At 41.6% G+C, this 17,573-nt stretch overlaps 1 protein-coding gene across 1 annotated transcript in view; it reads right to left on the bottom strand.

Annotated features, from left to right (window-relative positions):
• The window catches only part of BMPER (BMP binding endothelial regulator), a 262,921-nt gene that overhangs the window by 243,465 nt on the left and 1,883 nt on the right, over positions 1–17,573 (bottom strand). The window lies entirely within an intron of this gene.

Below are 17,573 nucleotides of genomic sequence, written 5' to 3'. Positions count from 1 at the left end.
ACTCTGGGTATGTATTTATTTCTCTGTGATTCTTTTTCCTCAATTGCAAAAATAATATGTGCGTGTACATGTGAGATTGTGTGTGTGTGTGTGTGTGTGTGTGTGTGTGTATGTGTGTGTGTGTGGTGGTACAGTGGATAGGGGGCTTGGGACTCAAGAAACCCTGAGCTTCAGTCTTGTCTCAGATACTCTCTGTGGTCCTGGCTGAACAAATCACTTAATGCCTCTGTGCCTCTGTTTCCTAATCTGTAAAATGATTAGAATAATAGAATCCAGTTCACAGGGTTGTTGTGATGATCTAATGAGATAATGTGTCAAGAGCTCTGTAAACTTTAAGGCACTATATAAATGCTAAGTTATTTATCTGTTAGTAACTGTTGCTGGTTAGTCATTTCAATTGTGACCAGTTGTTTAAGACCCCATTTGAGGTTTTCTTGGCAAACATATTGGAGCAATTTGCTATTTCCTTCTCCAAACTATTTTACAGATGAGGAAACTGAAGCAAATAGAGTTAAGTGACTTGTCCAGGGTCACACAGCTAGTAAGTGTCTGGGACCAGAATTCAAGAAGAGGATGCTTCCCAAATCTTTGCTCAGCACCCTATTCATTGTGCCACCTAGCTGCCCCAGTTCTATTATTAACATATTAATAATAATAATAACCCCTACCTCTTCTCTAAGCCAGAAGCAAAGCTGTCTAGCATTGATTGGGAATGGCTGGACAAACATGAGGAATTCAGAGAAATTTGGCAAGATCTGTATGAACTGATGTGGTATAAAATAAGCAGAACTGTGAGAGCGGTATGGCCAATGACCCCATGACAACACTTGGGTGAGCTATGGAAAACAAGCAAAAAAAAAAAAAAAAAAAAAAAAAACAAACAAACAGGGAGAAGTGGGGGACTAGAGATGGAGAAGGTTGTCTGTGGGCTGCTGGTCTTCCAGGAAGGAAGGAAGGAAGGAAGGAAGGAAGGAAGGAAGGAAGGAAGGAAGGAAGAGAGGGAGGGACGGAAGAAAGAAGAGAGGGAGGGAGGGAGGAAAGGAGAGAGGAAGGGAGGAAAGATGAAAAGGAAGGAACAAAGGGAAAGAAGGAGGGGAGAGGAAAGAAAGGGGAGGGAAAGGAGAGAAGAGGAAGAGAAGAAAAGGAAGGGGAGGAGAGGGAAGGAAAGAAAAGGGAAGGGAGAAAAGGGAAAGAGAGGGAAGAGAATGGAAGAAGAGGGGAGGGAAGGGAAGAAGAAAGGAAGGGAGAAAAGGGGAGGGGAGGGGAGGAAAGTGAAAAAGGGGGAAGGGAGGGAAAGGGAAGGAGGAATGAAAAGAAGAGAGGAGGGAAAGAGGGAACAGAATGGGGAGGGAGGGAGAAAGAGATGGTTTTGAAGTCAATAGACCTGACTTTAAAAATGAATTCTATTATTTGCTATATATTCAGTCATGAACAAGTCTTTCACCCCTTTGGGCCTCAGTTTACTTGTTTGTAAAATGGGGGTTTATCCTAGAAGAACACTCAAAGCCCCGTCTATTCTAACAATCAGATGTGCTGCCTTTTGAACTGCCAGACCAGAATAGTTCTTTAATTTCTTAAATTATCTAATATCTTTGGATTTTTTTCCAACCTAAGTTTTCTTGAAGCCCTATAACTGCAGCCCTCCTCACCCGCCCCCTCATTGCTCTGAAACTGGATTTACAGGAAACTTTGGTCTTTATTCTCTCTCTTGAAGGAATCTTCCTGGGCTAAATACACATTCCCACAGGAGGAAGTCATTGCCATCTGGTTCCTATATCCCAACATCCACCTGCTGAAAAGAGAGACAAAGGACAAGAAGCCCCCCAGTAACCGATCCCAGCAGGGAGGAAAGAAGGAAGACTAAATCATCGGAGGGGAGCTGCCCACTCACCAAAGACGATCCAGACAAGATCTGTCTTGGACTCCTTTATCCCCAGTCCCAGCAACCCACCTTCCCTCCTTCAAACGATATTCCCAGGTGGAAAAGTGTTCGGCCTTCCTGTTGACAGGAGTGAATTCCCATTAGAGCATTTCTCCATGACCCATGAGGCTTTGGGGCTGACCTTTTACGTGCCTGACTAGCTACTAGGGCCAGGTATTCTTAGCAACTGGATGGGAGGGGGATGATGAAAGTGCAGCCAGGGCTATTCATCAAAGAGAAACTCCAGCTGTTCTGGCCACAACTGGGTTAAAGAGGAGAGGGAGAGGGAGAGGGAAGGGAGGCAGGGAGATGGAGATAGAGAAAGAGAAAGAGGGGGAAAGAAGGAGAGACAGAGGGAGAGGGAGAGTGAAGGGAGACTAAGAGAAAGACAGTCACAGAGGGAGAAAGAGACAGAGACAGAGAGACACACAGAGAGAGCAGAAACAGAGAAAGGGAGAGGAAGAGAGAGGAAAGAGGAACAGAGAGAGAAGAAGAAAAAGAAAGAGGAGGAGGAGAGAGCAGAGATATAGACACAAAAAAACCAAGAGACAGTGAGAGACAGAGACAGAGAAGTAGAGAGAAGGAGAAGCTCTCAGCACAATAGAAAGGACAGTCAGGATGTAAGGCAGGTGCCTTCACCCATTTTGGGTCACAGTTTCCCAAGGCATTCTGGGGAAGTCTCCTCAGAGCCAGGTTTTTGTGTACATAAAACAAGATAAGCAGAAATGCAAAGGAAGCCAATGACATGGAAATGGAGGCATCTGAAGATTTAAAATAGAAAACCAGGAGCTCCTAGGATTGCAAACTCCTGCTTCAGGCGGGCGGCCATTGCCCAGTGTGTAAGGGGAGAAAACCTGCCAAGTGAAGTCTCCTCCAGGACTCCGTGCAGGTGCTTCCTCCCTTGTCCTGCTCCCTTTGCGTAAACAAATTTCATTAAAGTCTACTAAAGTCACCAAGACAAAAAAGACCAGTTAGACCTAACATTAACCCAACGTGGATGGAGATACTGTACAAGGGAAGGGGATTCTGGAGGGAAAGGGTACAAAGGGAGGAGGGAGATGGAGAAGGAACAAGCATGAAATATGTCTCGTACGTGCCACGTACTGGGCAAATGCTCTTTTAGAACTATCGCCTACTTGATCTTCACAAGAACCCTGGGAGGCAAATGCAGTTAATCTTACTTTGCAGATGAGGAAACTGAAGTAGACCTGATTAAGTGACTTGCCCAGGTTCACACAACTAGTAAGAAAGATCTGAAGGAAAGTCTTGCTCACTCTAGTCAACAGGGAGGGTTTGAGGAAGAAGTTCTACCGAAGTTACCTTTTATGAGGAGTGTGTGCATTAGGAATATGGGCGAGGGCTTGTACAAATGCGCAGAGCGGGGAGATTGTCAGAGGCGTCTAGGAGTCAGTGTGCCAAAATGGTGGTTGTTAGAGGGGGAGAACTGTGAAGTGATCCTGGAAAGGAGACTGGGGCTCTGCAGGGTATGTGGTGCCCTTGGTGCCAGCTCCCTGAAAAAGGCAGTGGGAGAGCAGGAAAAGAACATGTTTCCCTGGGATGTGGGTAGAAGGGAAGGGAGCTCCCAAGTCCGGACATAGTACAAAAGCAAGTGACTGAATCAAAAACAGTCATTCAGAGACAAGTTTCATGAAAGGAAGTCTCAAATGTTCAGACTTATCTGTATGATCCAGGGCAAGTCACTTCACTTCTCTATAAAAATAGGTATAATAATAGTATCTATTTCCCAGAGTCACTGATGAGGATCAAAAGAGATAATTTTAACTCTTCTTGCTAACTAGTTGCAAAGCTTGGCTGTTCCTACCCTCCTGAAGGAGTCCTAGTGTTCTTAGCACCCTCTAAATTTCACACCCAGGGGCAAAAGCCTAGTCACTCTGTCCTGGTTATAGCTCTGCTGAGTGCCAATGATGGATGTCACCGATGAAGTTCAGAGCTGGGTATCTGAACCTCAGTGATGGTACCTGAGCCCTCACCCCTAAAGATATGGTAGCTTGGAAATGATGGCCATTTATCAGAACTCTGAGGCAACAAATAACCACCTGGATTGCAAAGCAATTCTCCTCCCTCGTCATCCCAAGAAGCTTAAATTCAGATGTGTTTGAATTTTGCTGACAAAATTTTTTAAGAAAGAAAGACAGACAGACAGACAGGAAGGGAGAAAGGAAGGGAGGAAGGAAGGAAGGAGGGAGGGAAGGAAGGAAGGAAGAGAAAGAAAGAGAGAGAGGAAGGAAGGAAGGAAGGAAGGAAGGAAGGGAGGGAGGGAGGGAAGGGAGGGAGGGAGGGAGGAAGGAAGGAAGGAAGGAAGGAAGGAAGGAAGGAAGGAAGGAAAGAAAGGGAGGAAGGAAGGAAGGAAGGAAGGAAGGAAGGAAGGAAGGGAGGAGGAAGGAAGGAAGGAAGGAGGGAGGGAGGAAGGAAGGAAGGAAGGAAGGAAGGAAGGGAGGAAGGAAGGAAGGAAGGGAGGAAGGAAGGAAGGGAGGGAGGGAAGGAAGGAAGGAGGGAGGGAGGAGGAAGGAAGGGAGGGAGGAGGAAGGAGGGAGGAAGGAAGGAAGGAGGGAGGGAAGGAAGGAAGGAAGAGAAAGAAAGAGAGAGAGGAAGGAAGGAAGGAAGGAAGGAAGGAAGGGAGGGAGGGAGGGAAGGGAGGGAGGGAGGGAGGAAGGAAGGAAGGAAGGAAGGAAGGAAGGAAGGAAGGAAGGAAAATGCTTTGGATATTCCCATTCAGTGACACAGTGAACCACAGAGACTCAGAAACAGCCCCCTCCCAAAGTCTAAATGGGGTCACTCAGCTCAAGTCCACAGAGCAGGAGAAGGGGAGCTGCGAACTCCAAGAGAATCCATGAATGGTCCTGAGTGACAGTCAGCCTGGGAAAGATTAGGATACAGCAGAAGCCTACTTGCCCAAGACTTCCAAGGGGCATGTAATAGACCACGATGCTTTCTAGAGTCTAGACACATGTTCTCCGCACTCAGATCTGAGCTGTAAAGTAGGAAAGTGGTGAAAGCTCTGGGAACACCTGGGCTCAAAATCTTGCATGTGACAGTTACTGTGTGACTGTGAGTAACCCGCTTTGTCTCTATGTTCCCCGTCCAGTAAATGGGAAGGGAGGTTGGACACAATTCCCTGTATTCTCTTTCAGATCTGGATCCACGATCCTTTGTGGGGAAAACAACTCAATTCAGCTTTTCCAAGTTAAGAGCTAAGAGAAGCCCTGAGATGCTTATGGGGAAAGGGGAAGAGTCAAGCTAGATGCTGAAATCCCAATTCAACCAGAAGTCAAAGACATTTCACTTCTTTACTCCACTGGATGTCAGACTGAAAACTGGGGTTCGACTTTGATGCCTTTAATGAAAAGAAAGGAAAACAGAGAGATACAAGGTCAAAGAAAAAGATAAGAAGACATGATATAAGGCCATCTGGTCACCCACAAAAAGGCAAAATGGCGATCAAACCCGAGGTACTTCCAAATTGCTATTCTTTACCTGCATCTATCCCCAGCTCCTTCAAAAATAGCCTTTTAGAGCTCAAACTCAAGAGATCCCCAGGATGGAGCAATGAAACAGATGCAAAGTAAAAATCTTAAAAGATGATACGGCCAATGTCCATTTCTTTCATTGAGAACTTAATGGATCTTTGGGGAAAAGTACTTTAGAAGGTTAAAGTGCTAGTCCACCATTTGGAAAAATCATAGAACGATCGATTTCTAAGTAATGGGCCCTTACAAGGGGAGTCCAAACTTCCATTTTACAGATGAAGAAACTAAGGGCAACAGTGGTTAAGTGACTGAACCAAGATCACACAGGAGTGAAAGACTCAGAGTTGGGATCCATTGTCAAGTTCCCAACTCCAAACCCAGCGCTCTCTTTCCCGCATCTCATTTTCTTTAGGTACAGTCACTTGCCAAACAAGGTTACCAAGAGTTTTTTATTGTCCTGCTTGTCAATCCAACTAGAGAGGCTGGTTAGGGCATCTCATATCGTCTTGAGGCGTCAAGCCCTCTCTTTTTATTATCTCTTTGGGTTTAGCAGATTGTAACCCAAGAACTGGCATTGGGATGGCTGACCTAGGAACCGCTCGGTTGATGCTCCTAGGTGAATTCTATCCATTACCTAACTTTAAAAAAAATTGCACCAAACACACACACAATAAGGCCTTTGTCCTCACAAAGAAAAACACAATTTTCAACAGCTCAGCTCTCAGAAGCCAAGGGAACTAACATCCCCAACCCAACACAAACACAGGGGCCCGTCCAAAGCCTCAAGAGTCAGCTCCGTCTAAGACTCAGGATGGGGGGAAGTGGGGAGAGACAAGGGGGTATGGCTAAGGTTTTTACAGTAACCTCTAAGAGAGGAGGTTGACTCAAACAGGGGAAGCCTAACACTGGTACCTCCAGAATTGTTAGGGCACAGCTCTGCTCTTGGCAGGAGACTCTTACTCCTAACAGGCACGGCTCCCGTTATTACAAATGCGAGCCAAAGGCCTGTCATCTTTAAAATCCTATACTTCCAAATGAGATTACATCTGCTTCAAGAATGCCAAAAAAGAAAAAAGAAAAAAAAATACCTTGATTATGTAGAGAGGCCGGCCTTCTGGGCCATTTTCATGGGAAAACATTACTTAAGAGAACAAGACATTCCAATCCTGGGAAACTTTTTTTTAGGTAGATGTTTTATTAAAACCTTAACACTGAACATCAATATCACCATCTCAACTCTCTTAGTTACAATTTATATTTAAATTAATTAGTTTCAATGCATAAATATTGTAACGATTTTTTTTCCGTCACTCTCTCCAAATCCGCGTTGGGATTCCATAGTCGTTCACTCATTTTCCTCCACTTTCTCTCTTGGTCGGTCATAGTACATATGGATTCCTCTCTTCTATTTCTTCTTTTTTTTTTTTTTTGATTATTTCATAAAGATCTGTAAATTTCTACCTATTCTTAATACTTGTTGATCCTGATATCATAATATCTCATTACACAAAGTATTTCCAGTTTAACTTCCCTCACTAGTGGACAGTGAAGTTGCTTCCACTTTTTTGTTATTATCATTTATTATTATTCTTTTGTCATTCAGCCATTGCAGTCACATCCAATTCTTTGGCGTCCCATTTGGAGTTTTCTTGGCAAAGATACTGGAGTGACGACCCTGGGCAAGTCATTTAACCCCAATCGCCTCAGGGAAAAAAAAAGATACTGGAGTGGTTTGCCATTTCCTTTCTAGCTCATTTAACAGATGAGGAAACTGAGGCAGATACAATTAAGTGATCTGCCCAGAGTCACACTATTTGAGGCCAAATCCGAACTCAGGTCTTCCTAAAACCCAGCACCCTATCTACACTGCTACCTAGCTGACCTTATTATTCATAATAATATTATTGTAATTCTTTTTGACAACTATTTAGAATGCTGCCATAAAAAGATTTGAAAAGATAAGTGTTTTCTATTGTTTTTTACCACACTTTCAAGGGACAGCCACAAAATTATTAGGCTCAGAAAATCTCTAGAGCATTCATGTCCCAGAGACAGGACCAGGAAATTCCAGTTATGTGTATTCAACCCACGAATCCCTTCTCCTGTAAGATCTCACCTCATCTTCCCAGTTCTCAGCACTTCCCCCAAATTACTTAACGTTTTCTTTGTATCTACTCATCTCTATATATTGTACCTCTTCTGGAGACCAGGAGTCCGAAAGAATGGTTTGGGTTTCGGTTGGCTTGATATCCTCAGCACAATACTTTGCACACAGTAGTCACTTAATAAATGACTGTGGAATCTCAAATGTCCCTCCCAGCTCTAATTCTTTGAAAGCATAACAGTAAAGGAAGAAAAACAAATTTCACACCTACTTGCAAACTTAGCATTTAAGCTTCTAAATTCAAGGACCATAATATTTTAAAGCATCATTAACAATTCAATGGGAGAAACAGGAAAGCTAATAAAAGTAAGGGGTCATGCAACCATAGGCCTTTAAAACCCCACTTTGATACTGAACAAGTTTTTCAATAAAGCTGTTCTTCCTTAATGTTGCCTGCTCCATTTGTCCTGGCGAAAGGGACCTTCCAAAGATATCTCCAAGATCGATTACATGATTTACATGAAATTCATGAGATTTTGGGTCCTTAACAATTAAACCACGTGATTATTCCACATGATGGATCAATTGTGCCAAAGGACGTATTATTTGTTGTTATTTGGTTTTTTTTTAAATATATATACTTATAATTTGTTTGGTACATAGTTTGAGAGATAAGAAAGCAGAGTCTACAATCAGGAAGACCTGAAATTAAATCTGGACTCTACTGTTTACTAGCTTTGCAACTTTGAGCAAGTTAGAAGCACTTTGAGCCCCAGACCATAAGTTAGAGATGGCATCTGCTTTGGGAAAAGGAGTTCCCATACACAACAAAGCCATTGGTCCTTGACAGGTTGATGGAGCTATACCCCAATGAGTTCTTTTTTCTCTCTTGCTGCTGTACCGAATTTTCATCATCACCATGGTGATCTTATGACTGGCTTCCTCCCAAGTAATTTCTGCCAAGTCTTCTCCCTAATCAAGCCAATCCCGTTTGCAAGTGTTCAGCAAGACTAGCCCTGGAGACGAGCAAAGCGTTCATTACTCACAGGCTCAAACAGTGCCAGAAGGACACAACATCCCTCCATTGAGATCCTCGGAGGAAAAAACACTACTCGATTTATGACCTGACATCATCGAGGAGGAGAGGGGTTTGAAAGCTAGCTTGCAAATTCGAGAACGTACCAACTCCGGTCTGGGATAGAAAATACACTTGGATTCTATGTCTCCTTGACGTGACGTTATTACTGTCATAACATAACATCAGGAAGGCAAAAGGCTTTGGGCTGGGGTGGAGAATGAATAAAAAGCTAAATTTCATCCACTCCTTCATTCATTTTTTCATCTAGTCATTCACTATTCAACAGACACTTATTGATTAGTTTTGTTTTCTATCCTTTATTCTAGAACACACCATTATCTCTTGATTTCATGATCTTTTAGATGGAACCATGAATTATGAGCTAATCAGTGTTGTTCTATGAGCTAATCATTGTTCTTAGATGTAGATCAATGGACTCCTCCACAGCCCTACTCACCGACTATGTAATATTCCAGAACAAAGTGCCCCCTCTCTGACCATCACTCATCTATTATAATAGACGTGTCAACATCTTGGGCAGGGACTGTCCCTCCTTTTATAATTTTCTATCTCTAGAACTCAGCACAGGTCTTGGCACATAATAAACTTTTAATATTTTTTTAATTCATTCATTCATTTATTGCCATCAAGGCAACAGGGATGATAGCTTCCTTATATTCTAAATGGTACTATGGTTAAAGAAATGAAGTTAGGAATACTTATATTCAAACCATATCTCTGGTTCATAGCTGTGTGATCATGGGCCATCAATTAGTTTTTTTTCTGTTTCCTCTTCTATAAATTAAGAACAATAAAACCTGCCTCACACAGTTGTTGTGATAAGCAAACTAGATAAGAAAGGATCACACATTTGGTCCTGGAGGTGGGGGAGGACTGGGACTTCAGAGGTCATATAGTACACAAACCCCTTATTTAACAGAAGAGAAAATTAATGATTGTAAGATCATGGGATCACAGAGCTAGAAGGGACCTCAGAGACCAGCTAGGTCAGGTCCCACCCATTTTACAGATGAGGAAATGGAGGTCCAGGAGAGAGTTGTGTCACATCCAAGATATCAATGTCCGAGGTGAGATGAAATCCAGATTCTGATTCCAGAGACAATTCTCTTTTCACCATACTACGATGTCTCCCTAAAGTATTTTGTAAATCTCAAAGTATTGTAAAAATGCCTTTCGTTATTATTTCCCCTTCTCAATGGGCTTCAATAGAGTCGAGATGACTGTAATGATAATGGCACCTAAGATTGTTTCTTCTCACTGGAATGAATGGGCAGCCATTAGCAGAGCAATATAGAAGAATAGCTAGAAATGGCCCTAATTAAAAAGGAAGTACAAAGCACATGTACATAAACCAAAGAGACACATCTTCCACGAGGAAGGTCTAGCCAATTTCCACAATTCCAAGGCACTAGGCAATTTTCCCAGGACTACTGGGGCTCTGCTTTTCCCAACCCTTCCCAGCTCCCTCTAAAAGTTAAAAAAAAATCATGACTCCTCAAGTCACAGCATCAACACTATCAACAGAAGAACATAACTGGAAAACAAAGAAAAAGGGACAGCCTTGAACCAGCAAACAAATATCAAAGGATTCTGAAAAAGTAATGAGACCCACATCTCAAAAGGATCTTGTCAAGAGTCAATAAAAGTCATCCAATTCCAAGTAAAACTATTTCCATTCTTATTTATCATATAACTGAAAATTTATTAAACAAGGGCAAGGACTTCCATTATCCAATAATAAGGGTGGGGGGGAGTATTGATTATTTTGGAGACAAGGAGACCTGAATTCAAAGCCTGTGATGGGACCATTTAAACTCTCTGAATCTCATCTGTCAAATGAGGCAAACAATAGCTGTGTATAACACTTAACTTAATTAGCATGATGCCTGGCACATAGTAGGTGCCAATTAAATGTTTACTGACTCAAAATTATTAACATGGAAATGTTTTCCATGAGCGTACATGCATCAGCTACACCAGATTGTTCACCGTCTCAGGGAGGGAGAGAGGAAGAAAATTTAAATGTTAAAAATTGTTTTTACATGTAATGAGAGGAGCATAAAATACTATTTAAAACTAAAAGGAAGAATTTGTTGAATGAGCTAGAGATTAACACTTAATGTTTCCCTGAGATTTATCTGGGACTGTCCACCAGGATCCTAATGCTGATGAACAGGACTTTGGAGTCCAATTCTTTCCTTTTACAGAAAAGCAAGTGTAATAAATCACAGATGGGGACCACAAGCACCCATTGAGCCTGTGTAAAGGCTAGTGAGGGGGTCTTTTCATGACAACACAGTATCCATCTTATCAAAGCCATCTCCCTTTATCTCACACATGAGCCAGACACAGAACGAGAGGATCTGTCCCTTCTCCTGCTAGTCAAAACAACAGAACATGGGGCTAGGTCTATGATTTCACTGGTGTGGGGTGCAGAGAACTCCCATTATGGAAATTCCTTCCACCGATGTAGACCAGCACCAGCAAGGTCCTCTACAATTCTAGGTTACATGAGTCACAGAGGACACAAGTCCAGTCAGCTAATAGCTGGAGAGCACTTGAATTGAGCCTTTCCTGATGCTGACATCAGCCCTCTCCTGAGCCTTTAAGGCACGTGACCTAGAAAAGTGTATTCAGTAGGCTGGAAGTGACCAAGAACGAGTCTTCGTCTGTGTTTTTAGTGGATGGAACCAATCATTCCTTCTTTTCCCCATCACTGGGTGGAACCGTTCCCTAGTTTATCACATTTCCCCATTGCTTTTTATGGGTAAAGGTCAATTCGACATTGCAAAACGGCATTTAAAAGAAGAAACTTGAACTACAGACCGACATTTACTGAGGAACAAAAATTGGGACAAAACAATTCTTGTTTCTAGTCTTGAGAGTTCCTGCCTCTAAGTTCTTATCAGATTTCCAGCATCAGCCAAGCTCTTGGCCTTCCATTCCGCCTCCTTCTCTTCAACTCCAGGTGATAAAGGAACAGGAAAACCAATGACCACTTCTCCCGTAGGTCTCTTTGGGTGGTGGGGGGTTAATGATCCAAGAGACGAGGGGAAAGAGTGGATGCCGAAAACCATACCAGCAAGGCTGAGTTTAGCAGCTGTTACTTTGGGAGATATATATATATATATACATATATATATATATATATATATATATTTTCTTTTTCATAATCCTGAAGGGAAATGTATAATGATTGTGGTGGGAACTGGAGAACTCAGAAAAACAACAAAAAATAAAAACTAAAAGATCATAATTGAAACTAAGGGGAAAACAATACTTTGCTTTCCGATTATTCAAGAATTTCAATATTTATTCAAGAATTAGTCTTGGCTCGGTGGAAAGCAGCCTGGCCTTTAAATCCAAAAGACCCAGATTCAGGTTCTATCTGATGCATAATAACTGTGTGAGCCTGAATGAGTCACAGAAACCCCAAGTAATAGCATAACATCATGAACTACAGAGCACATGGCTCATGTGCATTGGGAGACGCAGCTTTCTCCCCCTGTCTTCCAAATCCCTCCTACCTCCCAAGATTCCCTGGACCATTGAGATCCTATTTCTGTTCCCCTTTCTTCCTCCCCACAATGACCATAGACAGACCATTTAACTCGGGTACTCCCAAACAATTCTCTAATCCTTTAAGCTATGAACAAACTTCTGACTTAGATTCATTTATCAAGTACCTACTCTGTGCCAAGCTTTGTACTAGAGACATGAAGGAAAATGTAGAACGAGTCACTGCCTTTAAAGACATTAAATGCTATTTGTTTTTCTTTTCTCTTGTTTTCCTTTCACCTTTTGATCTGATTTTTCTTGTTCAGCAAGACAAATATGGGAATAGGTGTAGAAATATTGCATATGTTTAATCTATATTGGATAACTTGCTGTCTATGGGAGGGAGTGGGAGAAAAATTTGGAACACAATGGAGGAATGTTGAAATTTATCTTTGCATATATTAGGAAAAATAAAAAGTAATTTTTTTTAAAAAGAAAAAAATTAAAATCCATAAAAAAGAAATTAAATTCTAAACCACCTATATACACATCACTAAATAAAAGATATGATTTTATTAGAAAATAATTGGGGAAATCAGCAAAGGCCTTATTCAGGAGATGGCCCTTAAATAGAGGCTGTGTCATAGAGTGGAAAGGACACTGTTTTACAGTAAAGGATCTGGATTGAAGTCCTGCCCCAGATATTTTTGTGTGATATTGGGAAAGCCATTTCTATGATCCCAAGGCCTTGAAAAAATCAGGCTGTTGATCTAGATAACATCTGCCTTCTCTTTCAGTTAAATTAAAGATCATATGAGTTTTGAAAGGCCCAGTACCAGTAGCCAGAGTTCCTAAACCACAGGCAGGTACCAAAAAAAAAAAAAAAGTAATCTGTCTACTGAAATCTTCCTGCTGCTCACTGGTTCATTACCTCTGAGGACCATGTTCCATCTTCCTCAACTTTTCCCTTGAATGTATGGCTTGACTTTTTTTGGCCCATTCATTTTAAAACTACATCCATCACCAACCAATAAACAGGTTATTCTTGGAGCCTGGCTTGTTCTGGCAAGATGCTCAGGCTCATGCAGATGATGATAAATGAGAGTAGAATTACCCAGCTCCCCCCACGGCTCCCACTACTCTCGTTGTCATCATCAGCATCCCCCTTGAAATGATCTCATTCCACCTTTGAAACCATTCCGAACGCCAGGAGTTTAAATCGGGCAGAGTTGATTTTGCTTTTGCAAACTTTTACACTGTAATTATATACAGGCCTCCATGCCACCTATTTCCTCCAGACTGTAACATTTTACGTCTTTTTTAGGCTTATGTTGAGGTTGTTTTTTTTTTCCTCACATGTTATGAAATAAGATATAAGCTTATTCTGAGCGCTAGGCGCCTCGCTGCCAGAAAACTGCCCCAACAGAAACCAAATCTGACTATTTTCTTCCTCCAAAGTACAGTTTATACTATTCTATACCCTATTAAAGTACATACATAAAACCAGATCAAGTGTAAGCTTCCCCACAGGTCAGCTGAAACCCTAACGCTATATCCCATGGAGAGGGTGCTTCTTAGTTGGACGCTCCTGAAAGGTTCAAAAGAAAAACACGGGAGAGCTTGAGGGAGTCCCCAAGGTTGACAAATTCATCATCTATTTCGCCATTCTTCACTTCTCTCCTTAGATCTTTAGCAAACACCAACTGGTCTCCTATGAAATCACAGCATTTAATGCTGGAAAGAGCCCTTTGAGATCATGTCATCAAACCTCCTCATTCTACAGACAAGGCTCAGGAAAGGGGGTGATTCATTCTCCTCTTCCTGGGGGTGCCTCTCCATCCACCCCCAGATTTCCAAGAGCTAAATAGCTCCGTTGCCAAGTGTGCCGAGGGTTCTGGAGGGGGCAGCCTTAGCGAGAAGAGCACACACGCAGGGAGAGGGATGAGCTGCCGGTCACCTCTGGGGACCTCACTTGACCAAGGAGTTTGGACAATGGTCTGCCCTCCATTAAGGCTTCTTGGCTCTGGATTATCTGGGATTTGGCAACTTGGGTCCCAGACTCTCAAGCGAGCAAGCTCGTCACCGACCATGTCTGTAGGTCTGGAAGCTGGCAGAAGCCATTTTAGCAGAACCTATTTCCATAGTCAATAACAATAGCTAACATTGGTGGAGGACTTTAAAATTTATCTAGTACTTTATAAATAGTATCTCATTTTGTCCTCACAACAATTCTATTATTGTTCCCATTTTTGGATGGGAAAATTGAGGTACAGACAAGTTAAGTCACTGTCCCTGGGTTGCCCAGATATGGCTAATGTCAAATTTGAACTTAGGTCCTTCCAATTCCAAATCCTGCTCTCTAGACACTATGTCACCGAGCTGCCTAATTATGTGGGTACAAAATGTGCTTGTGTAGTCATTTTCCATCGTGTCCAAACTTCATGACTCCATTTGGGGTTTCTTAGAAAAGATACTGAAGTGATTTGCCATTTCCTTCCCCAGCTCATTTGCAACTGAGGAAACTGAGGCAAATAGACTTAAGGACCTTGCCTAGGCTCACACAGTTGGTAAGGGTCAGAGGCTAGATTTGAATTCAGGAAAATGAGTCTTCCTGACTTCAGGCCCAGCGCTCTATCCAATGGACCATCCAGCTATCTTATTATTTAAAAGAGATATGCATGTTTTTATTATATATAACATATGTTATATAAAATATGCATTATGTGACACATGTATGCATATAATATATATTGGGTACATATGTGCTTATGAATTTTTATTTAAAAATAATTCTTGCTGATCTCATAATAGACATCAATGATCCCCAAAGATTCTGGTTTCTCTAGGGGCAGATAAAAATAAATAGTCCTATCTCCTCTCTGAACTTTGTGAATATAAAAATGTTCTAAATACAATTCCCAGAACTACATTCGGGAGACTGACTCGCTGCCACTTAGACCCTTCATGATGCCGAGTAGGTCACTTAAATTCAGTTTCCTCAACTATAAAGTGAAAGCTTTGGACCATTTTACTTCGAAGGAACCTTCCAGCTCTAAATCTAGCAACTATGTTCTCTCTCTGGACCTCAGTTTCCCCAAATGCAAATCGAGGTGGTTAAACTGAAGTCCCTACCCATTAAAAATGTATGCTCTTATGATGATCATCTTCAGAACTAACCAGGACAGGCGCATTAAACAATGTCTACCTTCAGAGAAAGGTGTAGGATTTCCATATTTTTTCTAAAACGATTTCCTTGGTTTTACTAGATATTTTCAAATAGTTTCCCCCAACTATTAATTCATTTAACAAGCATCTATAAAGCACTTAATATGTTCCAAGCACTCTGCTAGGTGTTAGGGATACAAGGACAAAAGAAAAATGCTTGTGGAAATGGAAGGAGACTTCCAAAAGCCCCTCATCACTTTACATTTTAATACTCAAATAATTTCTCAGAGAAAAATAATCTTTCATCTCTGCAACTTTAAGTCTTTAAATATTACCTAATTAGAGTAATTTCCTCTGAACCTTTAGGAGATTAAATAAGAATCATTCTGTTCCATTTTGTAAATAAAGAAAACGGAGTCTGAACGAGGTTACTTGCCTTAAAACTAGTCAATAAATCTTCAGCTAAGCCAAGATTTGACCTCAACGGATTCTGTCTAGCAGTCCCATATATCCACATCATTACCTAAACTCTCCACTGTAAAATTCTACCAGCTCTCTAGCTAGGTTCTTTCTGGGTCTCTTGATCTCTCTTTAATGACAATGATACATTTTCCACCTCTGCTGCCACTGATTGACTTCATCCTTAGATCTTACTTAATCATTCCTGATCCCCATTTATCATTTCTTAACGCTGACCTCACCACTTGTTGGGGGAAAGTCTGGGTGGCTTAAACACAGATGGCTCTTGCTAAAACTGATAAGCACACTTTCACCTACTCACCATGGAGGACAACAAACAGAAGCCGTTACCGCCTTTATGCTTTTCCAGCCCGGCTTTATGGACACGTGTGGCTTTGTTTAAAAAATGTGACCTGGTAAATGGCATGTAAAACATGTTAAAGTGAGTGTGTGTTTGTGTGTGGGGGGGGGGGGGGTAGAGACAGAGACAAAGTGAGTGAGCGAAAAGAGAGAAAAAAGACAGAAAAAAGGAAAGGAAAAGAAAGATAAGTGAAGGAAGAAAGAAAAACTAGAAAAAGGAAGAGAAAGAGAAAGGAAAAAAGAATGAGTTAAAGAGAAAAAAGAGAAAAGGAGGAAGAAAAAAGAAGGGAAGAAAGAGATTAAAAGAGAAAAAGGGGAGAGAAAGGAAGAAAAAAGAGAAAAAGGAAACAAGGAAAGAAGGGGGAAAGAAAGAGAGAGAGGAAGGAAGGAAGAAAAAAGAAAGAAAATATGAACGGAAGGAGGGAAGGAAGAAAAAAGAAAGAAAATATGAACAGAAGGAGGGGAGGAAGGAAGAAAAAGAAAGAAAGAAAGAGAAAGAAAGAAAAAAAAAGAAAGGGAAAGAAGGAAATAATGGAGGGAAAGAGGAAGGAAGGAAGGAGGGAAGGAAAGAAAGAAACCTAGAGATTTAATTTTGGTAGTGCTTATTCATAAGCCTAATGCCTTTCTTTTGGTTACTCCAATTATTTAAACAGCCACTCTTAGATGACAAAAAATTTTAAAGAGAATTTACCAAAAGAAAAAAAAAAGTTGAAAATGAAACTAATGTTCATTTTGGTAGGTTATGATGATGATAGACTTATGGTGAAAGATACCTCACGATCACTGAGCTCAAAGGGACTTCTGTGGGATCCTGTCCAACCCCTTGATTTTATAGATGAGGAAAGGGCAGGAACGAAGTGAGGTGAATGATCCAAGATCACACAGGTAGTAAGTGGCAATCAGAATTTGAAGCCAGGTCCCTCGGACTCTAAATCGCTGCTCTCCCCATCAGACAGCTACTGTTCCCACTAGGTAGTTACTGTTATCCACTAGAAACAAGCTCCATTCTTCGACCTTCCTAAGATTCAAGTCAGATACTGATTCTACATTTGTCTTCTGACCGTCAGAAAAGGCAAAGTACCTCTAGTAAGTTCCTGCCATCCTCATTCTGCCTTTAGCTATATTCACTTCTTACTCTGGTCCCCTCCCCACCCCACCCCCACACATACTTCTCTCTGACCACAGCCACCCTTCTCTCCATTATCTTTAAATAACATCTTTCCCTTTCTATCTACTCTTAAGAACCAACAAAGTTTAGGGTGACATCGGACTCAGGTGCAATAGGAACCTCCATCACGGACTGGAAGGGTGTCAATCTTCAGCTGACTTCTGTGACTGATGTCAAGGGGGTGATTGATTCCCAGAATGCAGGCCTGGTATTTCCTCTCCCTAGCCAAGCTCAGAAACAAGCCAGGCTTGCATAAAGGCATCAGATACCTACAGTTTCCTTCTAGGAGTGATTTCCTTTTACATATAGTT

This window comes from Sarcophilus harrisii, chromosome 1, assembly GCF_902635505.1.
Source record: "Sarcophilus harrisii chromosome 1, mSarHar1.11, whole genome shotgun sequence".
In the NCBI taxonomy this organism is placed as follows: Eukaryota; Metazoa; Chordata; class Mammalia; order Dasyuromorphia; family Dasyuridae; genus Sarcophilus; species Sarcophilus harrisii.
Note: the sequence above shows the minus strand (reverse complement) of the source record. Positions and strands in the feature narration are given on the sequence as shown.